This window comes from Grampus griseus, assembly GCF_964374135.1.
Source record: "Grampus griseus genome assembly, chromosome: 8".
Classification (NCBI taxonomy): domain Eukaryota; kingdom Metazoa; phylum Chordata; class Mammalia; order Artiodactyla; family Delphinidae; genus Grampus; species Grampus griseus.
In genome coordinates, this window is record NC_139002.1 from 92,567,207 (window position 1) to 92,586,693 (window position 19,487).

Sequence of the window (19,487 nt, forward strand, 5' to 3'; positions counted from 1 at the left end):
CAGAATTGGAAATGAAAAAGGAGAAGTAACAACTGACACTGCAGAAATACAAAGGATCAGGAGAGATTACTACAAGCAACTCTATGCCAATAAAATGGACAACCTGGAAGAAATGGACAAATTCTTAGAAAAGCACACACTTCAGAGACTGAACCAGGAAGAAATAGAAAATATAAACAGACCAATCACAAGCACTGAAATTGAAACTATGATTAAAAATCTTCCAACACAGCTTCCCTGGTGGTGCAGTGGTTGAGAGTCTGCCTGCCAATGCAGGGGACACAGGTTCATGCCCCGGTTTGGGAAGATCCCACATGTCGCAGAGTGGCTGTGCCCATGAGCCATGGCCACTGAGCCTGCGCGTCTGGAGCCTGTGCTCCGCAACGGGAGAGGCCACAACGGTGAGAAGCCCCGTACCGAAAAAAAATCTTCCGACAAACTAAAGCCCAGGACCAGATGGCTTCACAGGCATATTCTATCAAACACTGAGAGAAGAGCTAACACCTATCCTTCTCAAACTCTTCCAAAATATAGCAGAGGGAAGAACACTCCCAAACTCATTCTACGAGACCGCCATCACCCTGATACCAAAACCAGACAAAGATGTCACAAGAAAATGAACATTATAGGCCAACATCACTGATGAACATAGATGCAAAAATCCTCAACAAAATATTAGCGAACAGAATCCAACAGCACATTAAAAGGTCATACACCATGATCAAGTGGAGTTTATCCCAGGAATGCAAGGATTCTTTAATATATGCAAATCAGTTGATGTGATATACCATATTAACAAACTGAAGGAGAAAAACCATATGATCATATCAGTAGATACAAAAAAAGCTTTTGACAAAATGCAACACCCATTTATGATAAACCCACCCCAGAAAGTAGGCATAGAGGGAACTTACCTCAACATAATAAAGGCCATATATGACAAGCCAACATCATTCTCACTGGTGAAAAACTGAAACCATTTCCACTAAGATCAGGAACAAGACAAAGTTGCCCACTCTCACCACTATTATTCAACATAGTTTTCGAAGTTTTAGCCACAGCAATCAGAGAAGAAAAAGAAATAAAAGGAATCCAAATCAGAAAAGAAGTAAAACTGTCACTGTTTGCAGATGACATGATACTATACATAGAGAATCCTAACGATGCTACCAGAAAACTACTAAAGCTAATCAATGAATTTGGTAAAGCGGCAAGATACAAAATTAATGCACAGAAATATCTTGCATTCCTATGCACTAATGATTGAAAATCTGAAAGAGAAATTAAGGGAACACTCCCGTGTACCACTGCAACAAAATGAATACCTAGGAATAAACTTACCTAAGTAGATGAAAGACCTATATGCAGAAAACTCTAAGACACTGATGAAAGAAATTAAAGATGATACCAACAGATGGAGAGATATACCATGTTCTTGGATTGGAAGAATCAACATTGTGAAAATGACTATACTACCCAAAGCAATCTACAGATTCAATGCAATCCCTAGCAAACTACCAATGGCATTTTTCACAGAACTAGAACAAAAAATTTCACAACTTGTATGGAAGCACAAAAGACCCCGAATAACCAAAGCAATCTTGAGAACGAAAAATGGAGCTGGAGGAATCAGGCTCCCTGACTTCAGAGTATAGTACAAAGCTACAGTATTCAAGGCAGTATGGTACTGGCACAAAAAACAGAAATATGGATCAATGGAACAGGATAGAAAGCCCAGAGATAAACCCATGCACATATGGTCACCTTATCTTTGATAAAGGAGGCAAGAATATACAATGGAGAAAAGACAGCCTATTCAGTAAGTGGTGCTGGGAAAACTGGACAGCTACATGTAAAAGAATGAAATTAGAACACTCCCTAACACGATACACAAAAATAAACTCAAAATGGATTAAAGGCCTAAATGTAAGGCCAGACACTATAAAACTCTCAGAGGAAAACCTAGGCAGAACACTATGACATAAATCACAGCAAGATCCTTTTTGACCCACCTCCTAGAGAAATGGAAATAAAAACAAAAATATACAAATGGAGCCTAATGAAATTTAAAAGCTTTCGCACAGCAAAGGAAACCATAGCAAGACAAAAAGACAACCTTCAGAATGGGAGAAAGTATTTGGAAATGAAGCAACTGACAAAGGATTAATCTCCAAAATATAAAAGCAGCTCGTGCAGCTCAATGTGAAAAAAACAAACAACCTAATCCAAAAATGGGCAGAAGACCTAAATAGACATTTCTCCAAAGAAGATATACAGATTCCCAACAAGCACATGAAAGAATGCTCAACATCACTAATCATCAGAGAAATGCAAATCAAAACTACAATGTGATATCGCCTCATACTGGTCAGAATGACCATCATCAAAAAATCTACAAACAATAAAAGCTGGAGAGGGTATGGAGAAAAGAGAACCCTCCTACACTGTGGGTTGGAATGTAAATTGGTACAGCCACTATGGAGAACAGTATGGAGGTTCCCTGAAAAACTGAAAATAGAACTACCATATGACCCAGCAATCCCACTACCTGGGCATATACCTTGAGAAAACCATAATTCAAAGAGTCATGTACGAGGTTTCCCTGGTGGTGCAGTGGTTAAGAATCTGCTTGCCAATGCAAGGGACACGGGTTTGAGCCCTGGCCCAGGAAGATCCCACATGCCGCGGAGCAACTAAGCCCATCGCCAGAACTACTGAGCCTGAGCTCTAGAGCCCGCAAGCCACAACTACTGAGCCCACGTTCCACAACTACTGAAGCCTGCATGCCTAGAGCCCGTGCTCCGCAATAGGAGAAGCCACGACAATGAGAAGCCCATGCCCTGCAACAGAGACCCAACATAGCCAAAAATAAATAAATAAATTTTTAAAAAGAGGAAAATAAATTATCATTAAATAAGACTTGTTTTGAAGACTAAATCTCTGAGATTCATGGAGGTACATTAAAAAAAAAAAAAAAGAGTCATGTACCACAATATTCATTGCAGCACTATTTACAATAGCCAGGACATGGAAGCAATCTTTTGGCAGATGAATGGCTAAAGAAGATGTGGCACATATATACAATGGAATATTACTCAGCCATAAAAAGAAACAAAATTGAATTATTTGTAGTGAGGTGGATGGACATAGAGTCTGTTATACAGAGTGAAGTAAGTCAGAAAGAGAAAGACAAATACCGTATGCTAACACATATATATGGAATCTAAAAAAAAAAATGGTTCTGAAGAACCTAGGGGCAGGACAGGAATAAAGAAACAGATGTAGAGAATGGACTTAAGGACACGGGGAAGCAGAATGGTAAGTGAGAGAGTGGCATGGACATATATACACTACCAAATGTAAAATACATAGCTAGTGGGAAGCAGCCACATAGTACAGGGATACCAGCTCAGTGCTTTGTGCCTACCTAGAGGGGTGGGATAAGGAGGGTGGGAGGGAGACGCAAGAGGGAGGGGATATGGGGATATATGTATACGTACAGCTGATTCACTTTGTTATACAGCAGAAACTAATACAACATTGTAAAGCAACTATACTCCAATAAAGATGTTAAAAAAAAAACCCAAAAAGCAATTATATTCTGTCATCAGACTGACAATAAACAAGTCAACAAATAAACAATGACAATGAACATCCCACAGTGATATATGCTTTAGAGAGAATTAGAATTACGTGATAGAGCATGACATGTTTGCTCACGTTGATTAGAAAGCTGAATTAGGGTTCCCTGAAGGGGAGACCTTTAAGCTGAAACTGAGTGACAGGAAGGACAATGGCTAACATGAAGACCCAAGACAATGACAACACTGACATGCTTTAAGAACAGTAGGAAGCCCAGTGAGATTGGAATAAGTGAAAAGGGAAGAATGCAGTGAGAAAGGAGAGCAGAAGGGTAGCCAAAGATCTGACTACTAAGGTCTTTGTAGGCAGTTGTCGAGAGTTTGGTTTTAATTGCAAGTCTGGTAGAAGCCATCAGAAAAATTTTAAGCATGTTTCTACTTTGTGTTTCTGATGTCAACTCTGAGAACCAGCTAATGGTTTGGATTGTGGGAGGTGAGAAAAAGAGAAATCAAGGTTAATTCTCATACTCTTACTTGAACAACTAAGTAGATGATGGTATTATTTGCTGCATTTGAGTTCTGTCTAACAATAATGAAATAAATGCCTAGTGAAGTAGAGTTGTTGTTATTGTTATCATCATTATTATTATTATTATTATTATGACAAGCATCATTTTGGATTACCTTTCCATGGAAATGCCTTCTCATAGTAAGCTCTATGAGAGGGTTAGGAGAGGTATGCAAGGTATGCAAGGGTTCGAAGGTATGCAAGGGTTAGGTGGGTTCTCACCCTTGCTGATTACATTCTCTCCTGGAAAAGACTATAACCATATACCCTAGGAGCAATGCAAGTGTGAGTTCTTCTTTTCCTTTCCTTTCCCTTCATCTCTTCCTTTCTTCTTTCCTTCCACAAATATTCAGTTATCTATTTTATACCAGATATTGACAGACATTGAGTACACTAGCTTGTAGTCTAGTTGAGGAGGCAGATGTAATTAAATAGTCCCCAAAAGGTCTCAAGTTGAGATGCCTGTGACTTAGCAAAAGGCTACTTCTATCCTTGGTAAAAAAGCATCTGGGGAGAAGGGGAACCATCTATAAAGAGTACGGTGAGTGTCCTTGGAGGAATGGGACTGAAGTATGACATATCCTGGGGTAGTTTAAATCATGAACACTTGATAGGATTGAGTAGTTGTGATTAAAATTCAAAAGCAAGAGAAGAAATGTGCCAATGGAACAAGCGCCATCACGGAATGGGAAATCGGGAACGCGGTAGGTTTGGTAAAGAAGGCTGGCATAGCCACAACTTGTAGTTGAGTCTAGAAACTCCTGTGGACCTCTCATACTTTATGGGATCAATGGCTAAGTGAATGCCAACTACACAATCTGTTACCTTAGTGGCCAAGCTTGGGGCATCACCTTTGGTCCCAAGGAAGATAGCAAGAACATAGCCAGAGCAGTGAATAAGCAAGGCCAACTATGAAAGACACCCTGTACAGAATATCAAAGCAACTGCAGTGGTGTATGGAGAAAACTCGTATTCCCTAGCTGCCTGGTGTTTGCAATCCAACTTACCTTTAAAGTGAACAAGGCCCTGGTGAGGTGAGATGGGAGGAGAGAAATGGCATCAAAGCAAGGCAATGGCATTCTGGCTACGCTGGGCAGATGATGGTGATGTGCAGTAAGCAGTTGGAGAGGATCAATCATAGCAGTTAAAGTAACCACCCCAGCAATACACAGCACAACTTTTGCACTGGACGTAAGGAAGCAATTGTTGTGCAGGGCACACCTTACAGCCTCTGGAACTACACTGTCCAAGTTGACGTCCAATTTCTACACTTACTAACAAGTTCCTTCACCTTTATGTGCCTCAGTGTCTGACAGCAGTAGTAGGGTTGATTTTGAAGATTAAATGATATAATGATTGCAAACCTCAAAGACCAGCAGCTGGCACTAAATAAATGCTAGCTATTTTTCAAAAAATGCAATACCTTGTAATTTACAACTCATAGTAAGTGATTGGTAATTGTAAGCTATTACAGTCATTTTTACCTCCAGAATTAAAAATACCATACTTCTCCTTTGTTTCTTCCTTCATAGTAGGAAGGAAAGTAAGTAAAATAATGGACTTTTTAAGAAATTTTGGTCACTTCCAGATAGCTAAAGAATGAACTCAGATTGCTGCTTGCCAGCTCCTAGACAACTACTGTACTTGCCCTCAGGAAATGGCTATATTTCAGGGATTCAAAGGAGATCATGGTGACATACAAGCTACTGACCAAATGCACAGGGAACTGCCAATATAAAAGGCTCTGTAGATAAACAGATGTTTGATCCCCCTCCCTTCATGTGGAATCTGTAACCATTTATGCTAGACAGGAACAAGGTTCAATTCTTTTTATGGTCTTTTGGAGAAAAGAACCTGCTCATAAATAACCAGAAAGGACATGATTATAATGGAGATGTGTTACCCTAATGTGAAAAGACATTGTTTTCAAACACTTTGAGTGCCCCTATATTTGTACATAAATCATTTACTCTTGAGAGTAGGTCATTAAGGGCATTTAAGTACTACTTGTTCTCACCTTATTTTTTTTCCCACACTACAGGAATGATGTACAGAATTCACATGAGGAATACACTCCAATAGGTACATTCATACATAAGATTTTTTTAACTTTACTAAGTTGTTGTGGCCCACCTTTCAACGGTTCACAGCAGGTACTGCCAGACAAACTTGAATTACTTGATAAACTTAAAAACAAAATCATATTCTTTTTTCAAAGATTAAAATATTTACTTATATATTTATTATATATTGTACATTTACTTACGTATATTTCATATTATTGTATCATTGTATAGCTTTCATATTATGTATAGCTAACCTGCATTTGCACATTTCTACCGCATAAACAGATCATCTTCTTCATCCATTCATCATTCAACAACATTTACTGGGGATCTAGCAATACTATGTGAGGCACTTTTTAAGCACTATGGTTGAAAAAAAATGACCAAGATAAAATCTCACGTTCCTTACAATTTCCAATATAATTTACGACGGGAAAAGTATCAATACCCTAATAAACTTGGACACTTCCTCAAATAAAGTTAATTTTAAAAGAAAAAGAGTGAGAGAAAGAGGAAGGAAGGAGAGATGGAGGGAAAGAAGAAAGGGAGGGAGGAAGGGAGAAAGGAAGGAAGGAAGAAAGGAAAGGAGGGAGGGAGGAAAGAAGGGAGGGAAGAAAGAAAGAAGGAAGGAAGGAGGTTCTTTCTGAGCCTGACTGGTCCACCAACAAAGGTAAAATTCAATGGGCAGCTGTATTAGAGATCTCAGGACAATTTCACCCTTTGTCATCATCTGCTTCATTTTGAAAGGTAAACTGAGAATCCAAATGTTCTTATACAAATATATGACTACAAGGCTCTAAAATTGGTTATTTTGTCTCTCCACCTCCCTGCAAAAAGCAAGGTTTCTGAGACTGTGTGTGTGTAGGGGCACATGAATACTCACACACACACAGTTGAAGCATAGGTTTTTACTACCTATCTACAGTTTCTCTTGAGAATTGATGAACCTAGTTCTGTTCATACTAAGCCATGTAAACACATGCAGGTAACCAAATAACTAATTGATTAGTGGTGCTACCTTATGTGTATTTAAGATCATTCCACTTTAATGAAAACAGGTATTTAGAATTTGGGGATAAGCCTTTAAGGCCCACCTTTGCTTCTATGGTGGGCCATGCTCTCTGATTTGGTCTAGCATGTAATTACAGAGACATCTAGTGGTTGGATCCAGGAGTATGAAACCTAGAAGAACAATGCAAAACTGGACTCATTTCCCCCAAAGGGGCCGTTGACAATGTCCCAGAAAGGGTGGTAACCAGTGGGAAAAGTTAGGCTGAAGTAGTGCATTATGCATAAATGGCTATAACTTGCTATTTTTGGAGCCTGGAAAATTTTAAGATGAAAATAAAGGAGACAATAAATAATAATTTCAAAATCAAAACAAAAACCAAGGTGAATTAACTAAATCACTATCTATAGCATGATTTCAAGATTCCTGCTTTACTCAAAAAGGGGCAAACTGCTTTGCCAATTTTATCACACCATACATGCCATATTAGGCACTGAAAACTTGAGCATAAGCTCATATAGCATTCTATATAAAAATACTTAAGCTTATATACATAAGCTTATATAGCATAATACATAAGCTTATACAGCATTCTATATAAAAATACAAGTTTTCCCGGTGAGGTGATACAATGGCCTACATCAGTCATTTACACTTTAGTGTGAATGAGTTGGTCAAAGTCTAGGAGTGAGCAAGAATAAAAGTCGACAAGTCTAAGAGAGAAGAATTAAATCAATGTTTTCCTGAGCAGGAGAAGGGACCTTGTTGCTCTTACACTACAGAAATGACTTGATTGTAATCACTGAAAGAATGTTGGTATCAGTGTTTAAAAAAATGAAGTGATTTAGAGCTATTTTATAATTCTGAAAGTGGGAGAAGTAGAGGAAAAGTAAATAAAAAGATAAGAGGTAGGGTGAAAATAAATAAAACACAATAACATGCACGCACGTGCACACACACACACACACACACACACACACACATGAAACTTCCCTGTAATACCACCCTCATGACCCACGCTCTGGAGGAGCTGTAAAATTCAACATTTTTGCTTCATCAAAATCTAAAACCACTATAATGAGATCAAAATCAGGCCTGGCATCATTTTTTTTCCAATGGCAGAAGAGAGGGAAATAGTATGATCAAGTCAGACTATCTTTATTAATATTGCCCAAAGCACATTCTAACCCATAGGAAATTGCTCACCTCTGTCTGAAACTCCTTGAGACTGCAAATTAATAACAACAGTGGGATATCAAGTATATATCTCAATTGCTTTCTAAGAGATGCATAGAGAGGATGGGCAGTGTGTAAGGATGAGGAGGGATTCCACAGGATATCACATTATCATGTCCTCTCAGTGCCCCAGTAAGACATCCCTATGTCCCCAAATAATGGGCCAACATCTTAGAAGGGGAAAATAATGTAAACTTTCAGAAAACACTAGAATATGAAACATGGAAGTTTACGAAATTCTTTGTTGTGAAACCTATAGCCTTTTACTTTCTGCTCATCAACAGTAGGCACCATCACCAGGGATCTTCTGAGAAACGCACATTTTCAGGCCCATCTCCAGACCTCTGAATTATTTGTAAACATATTAAAATTTGGAAAGCACTGACATAAGATACTTCATAAGCCTCCGCATTATTTGATAACATATTACCCCCCAAACTGCAGAAACTTCATCGTTAGTAGGGGTGGGAGCAAGGGGATATAGGCCTGGAAATCTGTTTAATAGGCTTCCTAGATATTTTGTTTTTGTAAACAATATAGTTTGAAAGCCTTATTCATTGCCTTCCATTGGCTTATCTGAGACTTTGAGCCAGATGATAAATGGTCAACTCTTTGGTCAAGTCACTTTGTTTCCCTGAGCCTGACTTTTGTATCTGCAAGATCATCTTCATAGGGTTGTCTCAGCCCCAGATAATACAATGCACAGGGAAGTCGTCTATGCAAGCAAATGCTACAAACAGAAGAATTCATTACTATTCTGACATGCCTAAGGATATTCCTACCATTTGTGTCCTAATAGCTTCCACTCTTTGGAGACTGGGAAGGAGAGCATACTTGTCTTAGACTCAGCTTGGGTAAGTGAGACTTCCTGCTTAGAAAATATGCAGGAATTTTCTCCCATCAGTATTAAGAGGAGGATGTGGGGCAGCTTGAAGTCTGCAGATCTGCTCAGCTGCAGCTCTGCGAGCAGCTGGTAATACAGCATGCATATCATGCTGGCTCAGCTAAGAATACTCTTTCTATTCTTGCCTGCTTTTTGTTTTGTTTTGTTTTCAGGCTGAGGTGTTAGGGAAAAAGCAGTATCTGAATGCAGTTCCCAGTTACCCTGCATTTAAGAAACCAGTAAATCCTCTTAGTCTTCCTCTGCCATGGAGAGCCTGGCCCCATCTGCTAGGGAGGCCGCCAACACACAAGAGACTTGGTGGAAATAAAAAGTACACAAGGTCGAGCTTCCCTGGCGGTGCAGTGGTTGGGGGTCCGCCTGCCGATGCACGGGACACGGGTTCGTGCCCCGGTCCGGGAAGATCCCACATGCCGTGGAGCGGCTGGGCCCGTGAGCCATGGCCGCTGAGCCTGCGCATCCGGAGCCTGTGCTCCGCAATGGGAGAGGCCACAACAGTGAGAGGCCTGCGTACCGCAAAAAAAAAAAAAAAAAGTACACAAGGTCCCTGCTACTGGATTTCCACTTAGATAGGATATTGATACTGCCCATTATTACAGTCAAAATCATCAAAAGTACTAACAATGTTGCAGGACTAAAGATAATTTTATCATTCTAAGTTGCTATTATTGTATAAGGTGTGCTACACATGCAAGAGATCATTAATATTAGAATGGTATTAGCATGTAATTCCAGTAATATTCTATGGAGATACCACTACTGTTACTATGGGAAACTTCAGTATATATTAAAGAGAATTGATAGATACAGATTCAGGAGCCCAGCCCTCTCAGGCTTTGACAAAAATTATTAGACCCTGGCAGGCCTTACATTTCATTACAAAAGAGAACTAGTTGATCTATACTAGCGTAACAGGGTATTGGTTTCTCAACATGAATTTTCTGATTTAATAGTGGTTAACATTTATTAAGTATCTACTAAGAGTCAAGTATTCAACCAGCTGCTCTATGTATATTATTTAAACTGACTAAGCATCTAAACCTTATGTTCCTCAGAAATTTACGCTATAAGATAATGTTTTATCCTCACATGTTCGCATGATAGTCACATGGCTATGTGCCAATAAATATATTTCCATTCATAAGGCAATTATTATGTAGGTCATCATTTCCCAGATGGGTTTCATAGAGCACTAGTAATTTGCTAAATGTTAACAGATGTTTCATAAAAACAGTGTTCCATAGTCGAATAGGTTTAAAAAACACTGAATTAAATAAAATTAAACATAGTTGTTTAATACAAGCCTTTTTAACTTCTTCAAATATTAAGTTTATATGTCTTTGTAAAAGAAAAATAGCATGAACTGTTTCTCAAAGTTAGAAGACCTAGGGACACTTCCTTGTCTGAATATATAGTAATGTCTTGCTTTTTGAAAATATAATAGATGCATTTCATGGCAACTCTGTAAAGTGGACATATCCCCATTAAAAGAAGCCAAGAGCAGTAGAACCATGTTATTTGTCCCGATATTTGTTATAATTAATTTAGCCTCCCTGTTTTTCCTGTTGTTTTCGGTAGGCATTCAGGACAAAACTGGAATTTCTGGTAAGACTAAGGAAGACCAGGAAAGAAAATTAATGTTGAAGAGGATAGAGGTCCAGAACTTAGTTTGAGGCCTTGGGAATCCTTGTCTCCTTAACAGACCCTGGCATTTACCCCTGAAGGTAAGGCTGAAACACACTTTAAGTAACACTACCCATTTTTTTAAGCATTCACTCCCACCCCCTAACTAAAAACACATGCATTCTTACTACTTTTTGGTCTCTCATGCAACTAATCCCAAAATTGTATTGTCAGATCTCATTTATGTAGAGATAGGTCCACCCATGGAGAAACTGGTGAACCAACAAATCATTGCTTGTCCAAGTCTCACAGTGGCAGTAATTTCTCTGAACTTGGCCAGAAAAAGCAGAGAACCTTTTATAGAAATGAGCCACCAGCTTCCACTGCCTGATGTTGGGCAGAATCTTATAAGTGGGGATAATCTTCATAGACAGCCTATTTTACAACACTAACCTCTACTTCCAAAAGCAAAGCCAGTTCCATTCAGGTTCAAATTCTACATCTCCATATCATCTCTCTTTGCAGACCACAGCATATCTTCAAATGACCTATACCAATGTTTCCCACGAGCTGAACCGCTCATCCTTCAAGAGTCCCTAAAACCAGTACTTTCAACCTCCTGAAATGAAGTTTCAATATCTGGCATTTAAGAAGGGGGAAGAAACACGGGCAGATTTCCTAGAACAGATTTTAGTTTTGTAATCCAATAAATCCGCTACATGACTAAATGAAAGGCACTATGCCATCTGCAAATATTTTAGGTTAGTCTCTCCATACTGACCTAATATACTCAATCTTTTTCAATCTTTCAACAGAAAAGACACTATTCCAAAACGCAACATTGTAGGACAACTTGTAAGCACTAGCTGAGCTTCCAGAAGTGGACATCATTAGAGACTGGATTTTATGAGACCTGACACAAATTCTTGCCCCCAACCCTACTCCAGCATCCTGAGTTAACTCATTTCTGCCAGTATAATAACAATGTTCAAAGGTCACCCATTGCTGACAAGGTCTCAAACTAATTAGGTGTACAGTCTAGGCCCTTTGAAACTATCATTTACCTTGTCCAATATAATCCCCAAACTTTTGCTGTCTTTCTTTCCAATCACACGTTCAGTCTCTTTCCATCTCTCTCTCTCTCTCTCTCTCTCTCTCTCTCTCTCTCTCTCTCTCACACACACACACACACACACACACACACACACACACACACACACACACACACACACACACACACACACGTTCCAGGAACTGCCCTCTGCACCAGGGATTCCATAGGAATTCAGGGGAAGAAAAGATAGATACAATTCGTATCTTCATAGATCCTACAAGCCTTTTGTAAACTCACCTCTAGAACTCTGTTGACAATCCAAACCCTTATTCCCTTAGAATGTCTTTTGCCCTAATCAAATGCCTATCTATTTGTTAAAAGCCTCTTCATTCATTCCATCATTTATTCTTCTTCATTTTTTTAAACAAAATCCCCTGACTTCTTTGTTCCAGAGAGTATGAAGGTCCTGGGGATGAAAGATAATTATAATATGGCATCTGCCTTAGAGGAGCTCACAGCCTTACGAGACAAAGTAGGGGAATTGGATAAAAAAGAGAAAGAGATCAACAATTGTCAAGCAAATAACATTAGCAGGCACTGTACCTGCTGCTTAGATTCATTTTATTATTTGGTCTTCATATCAACATAACTTATTTATTAAATGATTAAATGGATATTTATAGTAAATCTATTATAGTTCAGCCTGACTAGACACTAGGTGAAGAAGATTCCTGATCTCATAGATCTTACATTCTAATGGTATAGACAGACCAAATGTAGGACAATTGGGGGATAAATAAAATAACACAAATTATCAAAAACAACCCAACGAAGAGCTGAGATGGAAGATAATACTGAGATGGCAGCTGCATGGGGCGTCCTAGCTAGGTAGGGAAAGCTTCTCTGAGAAGGTGTTAAGTTGAGATCTAACACTGACAAAGAAACAATGAAGAGTATCAAGATAAATGCCTGGAAGGACTCTCAGAATACTAACAAGGCTAGAGCTCTGAGAGGAAAGAGAAAATGGCAGGAGATGAAGTGGAGAAAAACAAGTACATTTCAAATCAATTAACATAGCACTCAAGGCCTTTTAAATTCTGGCTCCAACTCACCTTTTCCAACCTTAGCACCAAAGTTTTACAGAATCTTTAGTCACCCAGATCTACTTTTTCCCATTACCTCATCATTCATTTATTTAATATACAGTTGACCTTTGAACAACAAGATTTGAACTGTGTGGATCCCCTTATATGAGAATTTTTTCACTAAACGTATGCTATAGAGCTACGCAATCCGTGGCTGGGTGAATCGGCGGATACACAGGGCCAACTATAAAGTTATATGTGGATTTTCAACTATGCAAGGGTTGGTGCCTCTAACCCCTGTGTTGTTTCTGAGTCAACTGTATACAGCTGGCCCGCCCTATCCACAGGCTCCACATATGCAAATTCAACCAACTGTGGATCAAAAATATTTTTTAAAAATTTCAAAGTTTCAAAAAGCAGAACTTGAATTTGCTGTGCACTGGCAACTATTTACATAGTATTTACATTGTATTTACAACTGTTTATATAGCATTTGTATTGCATTATGTATTATAGGTTATATAGCAATGATTTAAAGTATATGAGACAATGTGCATAGGTTAGGCGAACACTATGCCATTTTATATAAGGGACTCAAGCATCCAAGGATTTTGGTACAGAGGGGTGTGTCCTAGAAACAATCCCCCAAGGATAGTGAGGGATGACCAACTGTATGCTGAATACACACTTGAGGACCATAGGTAAGGGCCCCAATTTATTCTAAATGCAAAGAGATGCTTTAAATTGATTGATTGGTGTTTTTTAATTTTGTTCTGTTGAAGCAAGTGATAGATATTTCTGAAAAAGTCTTTCTGTTCACTCTATAGAGAACTGATTATAGGAAATAAGAGTGAAAGGGGGAAGAAACATTATTGACGTGGTGTTAGCCAATGATGATGTAAGCCAACCTGGGGCCAGTGATGAATGAGAAAGCAACTGATTCGAGATATATTTTAGAGGTCTAATTTATGATCTCCTTCCCATTTTTTAATTTTTCCTTTCTCATCATTAAAACAACTGTGTAAAATTTCCATCAGAAATCAAATGGCACCTACCTGGAGAACAGCACCCTACACATAAAAAAGTGCAGTCTAAAAGACTTTATCTCTAGACCAAAGATGCTATCTAATGGGGGGTGGGGGTGCTAGTTAATTCATTTATTATGATAATGCTGAAATACTAAATGGGTCATAAACATCCAGTCTTCTCAGGGGCAAAGATGGGAAAGAAACAGCTCTCTCTCCTGTTTTCAAGACTACTTGATATGCATGACTAGAGAAACTCAACATTGGAGCTGCATGGGAACTGAGACTCATGTCAGCTTTATTTACTGCTAAAATGTTCTCAGGGAATCTCCATGTTCTGAGCAGAGTCAAGCATCCTGGATGAGGGATGGAGTCTCAAACTCTCCTCCCTTTTCAGCTCTTCCATCTTCTTTGTGTTGGTCTTACAGACTGAGGTGGAAGACAGAGGCAGAATGGAAGAAGAAAATCAGTGCTCACTAGAAGGTAAGGTGGCTGAGACAGAAACACACACAGAGAACTGGGACTTCCTCTGGAGATGAGGCCTATGGAAATCTTTATACTGGGACCATCTGGGTCTCTGAGCCATAGCTGACCACTGTGGAAAACATGGCTTATGGGCCACCCAGAAGTTATTTTCAACCTTCTTTTTCCTTTCTACCTCTCACATGCTCTTCCCCAGCCTACATTCCCGGTAGGGATGGCCATCTGCTCTTCATTCTCCATCAGAGACTTAATTTGAGGGCCTTATTTTTCTTCCAGCTAAAAAAGAGATTGATGTAGCTGATACGTATCCTCCCCCTTCTTCATTCTTTCTGCCTTGAATGTAAACTAGAGGATGAGAACTTTAGCAGTCATCCGGCAACCAAATGATAAATGCCAACAGAATCCCTGGCCCTGATAATATTAAGTCACAGAACCATGGTCTACAACTTCTGGACTTCCTGTTAAGTGAGAAATTTGAACTCCCATTAATTTAGGCTTCTGGAGTCAGATTACTGTTATTGCAGCCAAGAGTTACCTTCGCTGGTCCAAACATCTTCTGTCTTCAGAAGTAAAACCACTTAGGAAAGTGGGGAAGAAAAAAACCCCTCATAATGCAACCACTATTAGTATCTCAGTACACTGTTATTCAGTCTTTCAAATTTACATATGCATGTATATTTTCCTTATATAGTTGTTATTATACAAACTCTTCCAGGTTGCAAATTTTAATAGCTGCCTTATATCCATGCATAATTATTTTACCCATATCTTTTTGTTTGGCATGTGGGTTTATGATATTTTTTACATTATGAACAATTTATGAGCATATTTGTGCATACCACATTTTTCATATTTCCTTAGGATAGATTTCCAGAAAGGGACCTAGGCAAATGAACAGTTCTATGACCTACAATACATAAAGTCAAATTGCTTTCTAAAAGTGTTATAGCAATATATACTGCTACCAACAATGACAGTATCCACTTATTTACATTTTTTTCTACACTGGGTATCAACATTTAAAAAAAGGCTAATTTCATAAAAATAAGAACATTTTTTAAAGTGGTGATTTAAATTCAAGATACTCTTGGACATTGTTCTCTCTCTTAGCTGCCTCTTTCTTGCTATGAAATGAGCCACTAGATTCCTATACTATACAATCTGAAAGAGTCAATCTATCTTCAAAATGCTACCTAACAATTATATTACCTTATATATGCAGAATCTTCTGCATTGAAGAAAATGCTTTTGAGTCAGGTATGATCCCTATTCAATGAAGGAATGAAGCTGATTTCAGAAAGTGCATATGACGCACCCTTGGTTGTAGAGCTATGAAACGGAAGAACTTACACTTTTATTTCAAGTCAAGGACTCTTTTCAGCTCAGCATATTACTTTTTTGCTTCAACATCGTGCTAAGCAAACCTCACAATATCAACCCTGACTTGGATGACTGATCTGAAAATAAATTAACAAAGGCCTAGAAGAAACCCATTAGTGGAAAGAAACAAATTTAACAGTATGAGTCTGAATTGTATATTACCTTTTCCTTTGTTCTCTGAGTATATGTTATGAGCACGTGTAACTTCAGTGTGAAATAAAGCATAGAAGAGCTAAGAAAAACCCCAGAGCAGAGTGTGTTATGAGCAGAGCAAAAACAAATTTTATAGATAAGAGAGAATTTTGTAAACCTTAACGCTATGGAATATTTATAAAAGTAGGCAGGCCAATAGCTATAGCACATGGTGGTTTTGAAGAGAAAAAAGTAGCAATAATGAGTAAAACCTTTATACAGTATCTCCTCGGTCATCCAGCAGAATAGCCATTGAACCAGGACTGCTATAAAGTTGAAGATAAGCCCTAAGTTATCTTCTGGGTTACAGGTACCAGTGAGTGTTTACCAGCTGGTCTGCATTTACCAAACTTTTTAATGGAAAAAGACATTGGTTACATAAGCTTGAGTACAAAATCAAGTAAGGTAACAAGATTTTAGAGGAGAAAAAAACTGAGTCTAGTAATAGAAGGAAGAAAATAAAATTGGGACATGTTGTTGGTACGGGGCAAGGAGTCTAACTTAACTTCCATCCCTCACCCCTTAGATCTGGCAGTAAGCTACACCTCAGGATTAACAGAAAGTAAGATTTAACATGTAACCTTTGGTTCACCATATCTTTTTTCACATGTTCCAAGAAGATGCTGCACAAAGAAAACCCTGCATATCTCCCAAGAAATAACTCATGAGGCACTGATGAGAAAATTTCTTCTCCCCAGACTTACTTTCCTGACACCTTAATTCTGAATCAATTGGACCATAAAAGCAAATCAGGACTCAAGCCACCAATGGACGTTCTGAAGCAAGCAGGATGTTCCCTGTGAGACAAGTGGTTTTCAATATCTACAGAACAATTTTCTTTCTGTTCTTGCAATAGAGTTGAGGAGAATTCCAACAAGGGATCAATTAAGGGAAGTGCTAAGGTTAAAAGGGAATGACAGAGGGCCAAAAGGAAAAAATGGAAAAGAAAAACAAAAGGAGATGAAAAATGAAATAGAAGCGTGGGGCTGGCCTCCTAATCCTGTTTACAGGTAGGATGTATAGTGCAATGAGAAGGTCCTGGGAGTGAAAGTCAGACAATCCATGTATGAATTCTGAGTTCTCCATCTATCGCATGATGTTGAACCCATCACTTAGTCTCTTAATCCTCAGTATCCCCACCTGTAAAATAGAAAAATAACACCTTTCTCCAAGGGTTACTGAACATTAAATATGATCATATGTAAATAAAATGTACAAACAAATTACTATTTTATAATATGGTCCAAAGATGGTAATTTTTTCCTTCCTTCAAATAAAGATCTAAGCAGGAAAAAGGAATCCATCAAGTGTGAGTATGAATGAGCAACTCTGTGTGTGTGTTTGTGTGTGTGTGTGTGTGTGTGTGTGTGTGTGTGTGAGAGAGAGAGAGAGAGAGAGAGAGAGAGAGAGAGAGAGAGAGAGAGAGAGAGAAAGAGACAGTGTGTGTGTAAAACAATACCCTAGATATTTGGGAGAAATTCATTTCCTTTCTTTATTGAAGCTGCTCATAATGAAAATGACGTTACTTCTACCGAGTTCAGGGTCTGGCACATAGTAGGTTCTAAATGTTTATTTGTTGAATACATAAAAACAACATTAAAAGTGAAGCTGAATGAATGTCAAGCAGCTAATTATCAAAGTCTAGAATTTCTATATAAGCAGCTCTGTCTTCACCGTACCAGGTTACTCTTTTTCAGGAAAACAACTTAGGAAACTCACAAATCCATTCTTACCCCCAATTTAAATCTTAGGGAATAAATAATGCACGTGTAATAGGTAAGCCTGTTCCATTTTCCAGTTAACTACGGCTGTGTGATAAATCCTCCTAAGACACAGAGACTTAAAGATTTCTTCTGTCTAACCATTCTCCATATACGATGAGCAGTGACTTTGCTCCTTTCACCTTAATTCACTCATGCAGCTATGTTTAGCTAGAGAAGAGGCTGAACTGGAAGGCCCAAGGTGGCCTTATTCACATGTCCGGCAGCTGGAGCTGGCTTTCGATGACATGATAGGAGGAAAAAAGGAGGGAGAGGGGCGGGTCAGCTTTCCTCTGTGTGACCTCCACTAGGCTAGATGGGCTACCTTTCATGATGGTCTCAGAACAGTTCTCCAAGGGAGGAAAATGAAGCTACAGGCTTCCTAAGGCCTATCCTATTATGTAATGTCATTTCTCCCACATTTGAGCAAAGCAAGTCACAAGGCCATTCAGTTTCATGGAGTGAGAAAATAGATTCCACTTCTTTCTGGGAGTTATTTGGCATGGACATACCAGGATACAGGGAATCTGCGGCCATATTTTTCTTTTCACTACAAAGTATCAATGACAAGTATGGTCCTTTGCAACCAAGAAGGCAACAAATACATTTTTGTTAGACTATATGCACAAAACTGTCCATTTTAAATATAACCAGCAAAGTCATTAGGTACAGAGTAAAGTGCAAAGGAATTCTGAAGACACAAAACTACAACTAAAGCAAAAATATTATGTTGAACATCTGATCAGAGCCCAGTAATGAGTTTAAAAGTAGAAATAATTTTTTTTAAAAAAGCAGGCGATGAGAGTAGGTCATCATGTTAATTATGGTGGTCTGGGCTCGGAAGCCACAATTTTAGCATAAACTTGCTGTGAATGTGACCGTATGTTTGGTAGAGTATGATTTCCTTTGAAACAGAATCTGTGTTTTCTTAAATCCCAGCTCTGACAACTACTAGCTGCATTATCACTTGCAAGATACTTAAGCTCTCTAAGCCTCAGTTTCCTCATCTGTAAATTAAACATAACAGTAATATTACTTGCATATATTTATACTAAGAATTGAACAAAATCTAAGTTTACCTCTGCTGCTGACATAGAATAAATGTTCACTAACTGGCTGAAATAAATGAGATATGTAACTAGCAAGTGCCTGGTTTCCAATTATGAATTCTCCTAAGCCCTCTATGAAACTGGTAAAATGCTGTAAAAAATATATACTTAATTATTTAAATTGTGTATTGTTATCTGAGCTCTAAAAGGATGAGATTTTAGAATCACAAGGGATTTGGTAGATAACTTGCCTTTTACTTTTGTCCACAAAATAGGTTGATTGAGAGAATTTGGGAAGCAAGGGCCCTGAGAATATAGGAAGGATGACTTCTAAGAAAAACTTAGTAGATAAAAGTACTGTAACTGACAAGACTCCAAGGTCATAATACCTACAGAAGCGCTCAGGATGGTAGGACATCCCTCAAAGCATACAATAAAATTTAATTAGATGTAGCATTACAATCTAACAATGTCC